This window comes from Malus sylvestris, chromosome 13 (genome assembly GCF_916048215.2).
Source record: "Malus sylvestris chromosome 13, drMalSylv7.2, whole genome shotgun sequence".
Classification (NCBI taxonomy): domain Eukaryota; kingdom Viridiplantae; phylum Streptophyta; class Magnoliopsida; order Rosales; family Rosaceae; genus Malus; species Malus sylvestris.
Genome location: NC_062272.1, coordinates 16,492,298 through 16,499,274, shown reverse-complemented (window position 1 = coordinate 16,499,274; position 6,977 = coordinate 16,492,298). Strand labels below are relative to the sequence as shown.

Genomic DNA, 6,977 nt, shown 5'->3' with positions numbered 1-6,977 from the left:
ATAGGTGGGGAGGGGGGCTAGGTTTGAGGAATGTGGGTGGGAAAGGCCGAGACTTGATAATGATTGAGTACTGGGAGGCATAAAAAGGGAGTGAAATGAAGGTGATGCGTTGGGGTTAAAAGGGCGGGGATTGAAAGGTGAATGGGTGTTGAAGAGGGGGTGGCTGTGTGGTGGGTGACGGTGTGGGTGGTTGTTTGGGGAGGGGTAGGACACTCGATTTAAGGAGTCTGAGTTCGTCAAGGAGGAGGCATTGGAACACTGCAAACTGGGAAGTCATATTATTTTGAAAAGTTGTGTTGGAGGTGGTCAAGGCATCAATAGATTGTTGGAGGTGTGTTTGCTGCGTTTCCAGGGCGGAAATGGATTCACCCAAGTCGTTGACTTGTGTACGCAGGTGTTCTTGAGAACATCGGCTGCCGCAGCTATGGCATCTTGATCGAGGGTGGTGGAATGTGTGTTCTTGCCCATCAAATCGACGAGCTCTGATACCAGTTGGTATGCCCAATTGGATTCAGATGATTAAAAAGGGGAAAACAGAGAAAGTGCAAAAATTAAGAGAAAAAGGGGAAGAGAGAAATTGAGGGAAAGAGAGACAGAGTTCATTCAATCATTCATAAGTTTCCACATCTCTCATTATTACATATATATATTCCTCATAAAGGTAACCCTAACTATATGGACCCGAAGGTGGTGCAGGTACGGGTCAACTACAAGAGAAGAAGTATTGGGCTTGGGCTCACATAGCTGGGCTCAACAGGAAACCCTACAAAACAACTATGACGGAATCTAGTGCGATTCAGAGTTTGATCCCAACGGAAAAGGAAGCAATTGAAACATTTCAGTTAAGTTAGTTGACAGTCGGTGCAAAGTGCAAACACCAAATAGAGCAAATCCCACCACCATGGCTGCGACGCTTCAACCGAACCCTCTGGCCTCCGCCACCCCAAGCTTCACAGCTCCCAACACCCAAAACCACAGCCATGGAAACTTCCCCAAGTGGGTGGGTCACTCAAAAAGTGCAAAACCATGGACCAAGTAAAGCAACTCCACTGTCGCTTCTCCAAAACCGGCCATGGCAACTGACCCTCCAGTGTCACCAAGCTGATTTCCACATGCGCCGAAATGGGCACCTCCGAAAGCTTGGATTATGCCCGAAAAGCCTTCGACTTTTTCCTTGGAGACCAAGAAACAAAGGGTATTTTGTTCATGTGCAATTCTCTGATAAGGGGTTATGCCAGTGCTGGGCTTGGTGATGAGGCGATTCTGCCTTATGTTCAGATGTCGGTGAAGGGCATTTTGCCTGATAAGTTCACGTTTCCATTCTCGCTGAGCGCTTGCTCGAAGATTGTGGCTTTTTATGAAGGGTTCAGCTGCATCGAGCGCTTGTGAAGATGGGGTTTCAGGGAGATGCGTATATCGAGAATTCATTGATGGAATGTCTGAGAGAAATACCGTGTCGTGGACTAGCTTGATTTGTGGTTATGCTAGGAGGAACTTGGTGAAAGAGGTTGTTTCTTTGTTTTTTGAAATGGTGATGCGGGTGTTGAACCTAATTCGGTTACCACTGTGTGTGTCATTTCTGCTTGTGCAAAGTTGAAGGATCTTGAGTTAAGTGAGAGGGTGTGTGCTTATCTTGGTGAGTCGGGAGTGAAGGTTAATACGCTTATGGTGAATTCCCTTGTTGATATGTAAATGAAATGTGGAGCTATGGATGCTACATATATAACAGATTTTTGACGAATATGTAGATAAGAATTTGTTGCTTTACAATACAATTTTGTCAAATTATGTGCGTCAAGGACTGGCTAGGGAGGCACTTGCTGTCTTTGAAATGACGCGACAGGGTTACATTGTTGTGCGTGTACACAACTGGGCGATTCTCTGTTCGGAAAGTGCTGCCATGGCATGAAATGTGGAAAACAAGAGATAGCCTGCAGAATTTTTTTTAATATGTTGAATAGGACTGTAGTGTCATTGAACTCCATGATTGCAGGTTTAATCAAATGTGGTGACTTAAAGTCCGCTTGGCAGATGTTCAATGAGATGCCGAAGAGTGATCTTGTCTCTTGGAACACACCATGATTGATGCTTTGGACCAAGAATATATGTTTGAGGAAGCAATTGAGCTTTTTGGGGTGATGCAGGCCGAGGGAATAAAGGGAGATAGGGTGACCATGGTGGAAGTGGCATCTGCCTGTGGATATCTAGGCTCTTTATCTTGCAAAGTGGACCCATGCTTATATTGAGAAAAAGAAAATCGACTGTGATATGCGGCTTGACACAGCTTTGGTCGACAAGTTCGCTAGATGCGACGATCCTCAAAGTGCAATGGACTTGTTCGATCGATAACATGAGAATAAGAGATGTTTCTGCATGGACCGCAGCCGTTGGAGCAATGGCCATGGAGGGAATGGGAAACGGACTCTACAGCTCTTTGGTGAGATAATTAGGCAAGGAGTGAAACCAGATGTAGTATTCTTTGTGGCACTACTAACAGCATGCAGCGATGTAGGGTTTTTGGAACAATTTCAGGTTAATGTAGCCTGTCCACGGCTTCCCCCCCACATTGTTCATTACGGTTGCATGGTAAAGAGCATGCCAATGGAGCCCAACGACGTCATTTGGGGGACTCTCTTGGCTGCTTGCCGAACCCACAAAATGTCGAAATTGCATCACATGCAGCCGAACGGATATCCAAGCTGTCTACTCAGAGGACCGGAATTCATGTGCTTCTGTCAAACATATATGCATCTACTGGGAAATGGGCTGACGTTGTAAAAGTGAGGCTGCAGTTGAAGGAGAAAGGCGTCCACAAGGTGGCGGATCAAGCTCCATAGAATTACACGTCAACGGAATGATCCACGAGTTTACATCAGGCCATGATACTAGCACAGAGAAGAGCCAGACTGGATTGATGCTGCAAGAAATCAACTGCAGACTAAGAGAAGCCGGTCATGTTCCTGATTTGGATATTGTCCTGCTTGATGTCGATGAGAAGGAAAAGGGATACTTGCTCAGTCGACACAGTTAGAAACTTGCCATTGCTTTCGGGCTGATCGGAGCATGTCAAGGAGTGCCGATTCATATGGTTAACAACCTCAGAATGTGCTCTGATTGTCACTCCCTTGGCAAGTTTGTGTTGAAAATATAAGACCGGGAAATTACCGTTCGACACACACGCACGCACGCGAGACGGTATAAATTAAGTCAATTGGACAAGAGCGAAAGACTACTTCTTGTTGTTTCTTTGTGTGAAAAACGCGTCAGGAACAAAGAAATATCAAACCTTAAGGGTCCTCACGTTTGACTTCACATTTGTATTTGCAGGCAGCAGGAAGCTGCTTCCTACAAGGAGAGAAACTTCCACAGCGCTGCCCGAGCAGGGAGGTTCTCACACCATGTGGGATCAGTAAGGTCTGGTGAGACCAAAATACCGAGTCTCGTGTTTTTGCGAGAGATGCACTATCGGGGTCAACCCCAATAAAGTTTTTCTCAACACGAACAGTTTCAGAAATGAGTACAATTCCCAACTCTCTGGCTGTTTAGTTATCTGGACCCCAGACAAACAATATGGCTTGTCTGGCCAATCAAGCAGCCTCTTCCTCTTTTTCTATCTCAAATCCATACACTTATGATGTGTTTCTGAGTTTCAGAGGTGAGGACACGCGCAATAATTTTACAGGTCATTTGTACAACGCTTTGCGTCAGAAGGGAATCACTACCTTCATAGATGATGGGATCAGAAGAGGAGAAAATATATCAGCATCTCTTCTCAGAGCAATTGAAGAGTCAGATTTCTATCATCGTACTCTCTGAAAATTATGCCGAGTCCAAGTGGTGCTTGGATGAACTCGAGAAGATCCTTGAGTGTAAAAAATCAAAACAACAAATGGTTAGGTCAATTTTTTACAAGGTGGATCCGTCGAATGTACGAAACCAAAGAGGATCATATGGTGAGGCACTTGCTCAACACGAGCGAACATTCAAAGATAATATTGAGAAGGTGTACAGATGGAGGGAAGCTCTTTCAGAAGCAGCAAGCTTGTCTGGGTGGCCTTTCTTGGATGGGTACGTTTATTACTAACCACTCCAGTGCCTAATTACTAGCCTTTTTTTTTGTATATTTTGGGATATTTCAGTTTTCATTTTCGCTTAAACTGCTTTATTATTTGTTTTACTAAAAAACTGCTTTATTTGTCAAAAACTGATTTTTTTTTTAATATATTCACCACTCCTAAACCAGTTTCTTTATGGGGTGTGAAAAATCGGCGCCCAAACATAAAATGGATATTGATTTATGGAAAAAATTTCGAACATAATTATTTGGAGGACAAATTTAGGGAATTTTAAAAGAAGGTGGCAATTAACATCACCAGTGAGGTAAAATCGAGTTAAAAACAAAGGCTAAAACAATGAGACTGCAACAAGTGGTCGACTAATTTTGGTGTGAAGTGTTGTGTTTTCAAGGTGTAATGTTGATATATGAAATATTGTTTTTTTAATTGTTTTTTCAAATTGGCAGGCATGAATCTCAATTTATCCATATGATCTTTGAGGAGATTTCAGTTGAAGTGTTACACCAGACATGTTTGGATGTTGCTCCATATCCAGTTGGATTAGAGTCTTGCATAAAAGAAGTGGATAAGTTCTTAGATGTTGGGGGAGATGGTGTTAGAATGGTAGGGATATGGGGGACTGGTGGAATAGGCAAGACAACAATTGCGAAAGCTGTTTATAATTCAATTGCCTCTTAGTTTGATGGTAGTAGTTTTTTGGCAAATGTTAGAGAAAATTCATTGGCATGTGGAGGCGTAGTCCAATTGCAAGAGACTCTTCTAGCTGAAATTCTTAGGGGAAAAGGGTTGAAGGTCACTAGTGTTGATAGAGGAGCTCAGCTGATAAAGAAGAGGCTAGGCAATAAAAAGGTTCTCTTAATTCTTGATGATGTGGACCAATTGGAACAGTTAAACAAATTAGCTCGAGGGTCTGATTGGTTTGGATCGGGCAGTAGAAAGAGATAAGCATTTGCTGACTGCTCATCAAGTTCATTTTGTATACGACGTCAAGGCATTAGATGGTCGAAAAGCTCTTGAGTTGTTCAGTTGGAATGCATTCAAAACAAATCAACCCCCGAATGGTTATGAGGAACTCACTAAACGTCCAGTACACCATGTTCAAGGCCTCCCATTGGCTCTGATAGTTTTGGGTTCTCATTTGTGTGGCAGAAGTGCAGATCACTGGCTAGGGACAGTAGATAGTTACAAAAGAGCTTCTAAAAAACAGATACATGAAATACTCAAAATAAGTTTTTCTGGATTGGAAGATCTTGTGAAAGAAGTTTTCCTTGACATTGCATGTTTCTTTAAAGGTAAAGATGTAGCCTATGTAACAGAAATTTTACAATGTTGTGACCTCAACCCTACGATTGGCATTCAAATACTTGTAGAAAAGGCTCTCATAACTCTAGATGGAACTCGGATTCTGATGCATGACTCGCTAGAAGAAATGGGTAAAGAAATAGTTTGCCAAGAATGGCCAAATGAACCTGGAAAGCGTAGCAGATTGTGGTTCCACGAGGATGTTTATCGTTTGATAACTGAAAATACTGTACGTATAAATTATATGTTGTGGCATTCAATTCTACAAGCAAGCCCATATCTGATTATTATTTCCTTGGTAAAATCTTAAGCAAAATATTTATATTTTGAAAAGACTTGCACTTTACTGGATAAAGTATAACCAGGTTTCTTAAAACTATTGTTTTGTTTTCGTGCAACAGGGAACAAATGCAATCAAAGGAATTATGGTAAAGGTACCTGAACCATATAATCACATATGCTTGAATGCTAAAAGCTTCTCAGAGATGAAAGATCTGAAATTCTTCGTGAACTATGATGCACTCTTTTCTGGGGACTTTGATTATCTCTCCAATGAGTCGAGGAGGCTTGACTGGCCTGGATGTTCGTTACAATCTTTGCCATCATATTTTCATCCAATGAAACTCTTTGCGCTGAAGATGCCCGGAAGCTGCATAACCGGACTGTGGGAGGGATTCAAGGTACTTTGAAGTATTCATCCCCTATTTTTTCTCATATTTTTAGGCTGAAGATTTCTATGAAGGTTTATTTTATCCTTTCTTTTCTCTAGCCCTTCTTTTTCTCGTTGCGCAGGCATTCCCAAATTTGACAAATATGAATTTTGAACGTTGTAAATTCTTAGAGGAAATCCCTGACTGCACCGGAATCCCAAACTTAAAGCGTTTGAATCTAAATTACTGCAGAGGTTTAGTTGAGGTTCATCCTTCAGTTGGATTCCTTGATAAACTTGTTGAGTTGAGAGTTAGGGGCTGCTTTAACCTCGTGATATTTCCAAGAAGAATCAGCTTGAAATCTCTAGAAGTTATTGACCTCGGAGATGCTTTAGGCTTACGCATTTTCCAGTAATTGTGGGAAAGATGGGATCCGTAAGATATATGAATCTACAAGGCACTGCCATAAAAGACTTACACTTATCAATTGGGTATCTCATTTTGGGATTCAAGAGTTGTATTTATCATACCGTGAGGATCTTACAACTCTGCCATCCAGCAATTATGAGTTGCAAAACCTCAAGGTTCTGAATCAGGTCTCTCTCTCTCTCTCTCTCTGGTAAACAGGGGATTATATATAATTAAGGTAACACTGTTACTACTGTGTTACAGGTATCTTCTGGTTATGACTACCCTCGTTATATAAGTGCATATTCTTTTGAAATTCCTGCAACCGTCCAATTGGGGAAGTTAGCATTGGCTCTCTGTGCTGTTTTTGAAGTATTACAAAATGAAAATGCTGATTGGCGTTTTGGAGCTATTATATCCGTCAGTGATGCGAAGTTAATTCGTAATTATAAGACAACATCTACTCATCTGTGGATCTAGCATATTCCACTAGGACTGGGAATGAGGCACACTTCTTGAAAACCGACTTTCTGTTTCGGCC

General features: G+C 42.0%; 2 pseudogenes; both read left to right on the top strand.

Annotated features, from left to right (window-relative positions):
• The first annotated feature begins 901 nt into the window (after positions 1-901).
• LOC126595292 (pentatricopeptide repeat-containing protein At3g22690-like) lies at positions 902-3,484 on the top strand (annotated as a pseudogene).
• Positions 3,435-6,714, top strand: LOC126596559 (disease resistance protein RUN1-like; annotated as a pseudogene).
• The last annotated feature ends 263 nt before the right edge of the window (positions 6,715-6,977 follow it).